The sequence below is a fragment of the Lates calcarifer genome, linkage group LG9 (assembly GCF_001640805.2).
Source record: "Lates calcarifer isolate ASB-BC8 linkage group LG9, TLL_Latcal_v3, whole genome shotgun sequence".
NCBI lineage: Eukaryota > Metazoa > Chordata > Actinopteri > Centropomidae > Lates > Lates calcarifer.
Genome location: NC_066841.1, coordinates 20,057,443 through 20,059,326, shown reverse-complemented (window position 1 = coordinate 20,059,326; position 1,884 = coordinate 20,057,443).

The window sequence follows — 1,884 nt, the reverse complement described above, 5'->3', positions numbered from 1 at the left end:
CATGAATGGCTGATGATGGATCTTTTATAGCAGGTACAACAGACACATATTGTTGCATTCTCACTTTTTTCTGACATGGATTAATAATCTGGTTTTACATTTAGTGGGTATACTATGGACTATAATGCAGTTTATTCATCTGTGCAAACAGATTGCTACACTCTATTACACTATATATTTTCTACAGCATTGCACTCTTTGCTTTTTGCCACAGTGCCTTTTTTCATGGGGCCACCAAGGTCAGAATCAAATCCCACAAATAGTCTTTTTATTTTAGCAGTTTAAAGTTGCTTTCCCTGAATTGGAAAATCATCATCTTCCTTGGATAGTGACATCAGACTTGACTGATTGACTTGTGTTGGCCAGTTAGCATTAAATCTATGTTTGTTGTGCAAGATAGTGAACATACAGTAGGTGTAATGGAAGAGATGTAATTATTATGAAGGTAGAAATTAAGTTAATTATACTGGTAGTGTTGTTTACCGTGTGATTGGGGAGTGGGGGTTTGGTGATTAATGGTGCTCACTTCCACTTCCTCCTAACTGAAATAGATTTTTTGAAAACACTTGCTGTGGCTTTTTACTGGTTTTGTCCTTACAGTAGCATTTATGTATGTGGCATGTTTGGTATCAGCAGAGGCTTTGCACTTGTGCAGTTTTACTAATCCAGACATTTAGTGTTGCACTTCCATAAAGTTGGGAATCACAAGAAACAAAAATTGACAAGCAGATGCTGAAATGTCCTAAATTTCAATTCAAGTTCTTTTTGTTGTCTCTTGTTTGCACCCACATCTTTCAGACTTCTGTTTGTAACAGATTTTCTGTTAATAATGTGTAGTTTCTACTGAGGTAATCCTGATCACTTTATCAGGGTTGTTTTTTTAGACAAACCACAGAACTACAGAGCATCTGTTTATTGGATGATGGCTGACAGAGTGTCCTTTCATTTTGTAGAATCCCCATTAGTGTTATCATAACAGAGGCTATTCTTCTAGTGGTCCAGTCACACACTACATTAACAGATAACATAGATTCAGAATCCATCACACCATAATACCAACTCACAAAACAGATGAAACAAAGAACTAATAACCAAAGTTAAATGAATAAAATAAATAAAACAACATATACAGTAGCTCCAGTAATAGATTACTTTACAGGTGAGTAGTATACAAGTACCAGTACAAGTATATATAAGTACCTTATGCCACTAAAATCAATGAATAAACCCAACGTAATAATTATAGCAGTTCAACAGGTAAGTGCGCTTGATGTAAAGTGGATAAACTGTACATTATAACCTAGGGTCTATTCTGTATTGTCTTGTTTCCTGAATTCCAGGAAACTATGGCTCTGTACAGTGCTATATTTGTCAGTGTTTTCAGTTTGGCAACTCTCTTCTGGAACTCTCCTCATTTTATTTTCCGGTTCCCCAATTGTAGGTTTTATCATACATATTGTTGAATCGTATAACCTTTTGCCTTGTCTATGATTAATGGTTAATTATTTATAAAAGTGGCAAATAATAATGGTCCTCTAAATCTGTGAATAGCTTATGAGGTGCTTTACAGTTGCTGCGCACCCACAGACTTGTTTTCAGTCATTCTGGCTGACGACATCATGTTGCATGTTATAAACTGAACTAAATTTAATTGAAAAGTAACTTTATTTTAATGGCATTGGATGTTAGTATTTTCAACATTTGACTAAAAATAACCAGAAGCACTTAAAAGATATATTACAGGGCTACAAGTGAGGTACAAGTAACATTGGAGTTTCAAATTCAAGTTTTCCAACTGAGTCTGGTCCACTTCAAATCAATGAAATGAATCAAAGACCAAAATAGAATTGCAGGAAGCTCCTATGGAAAATAACCAACACTGCT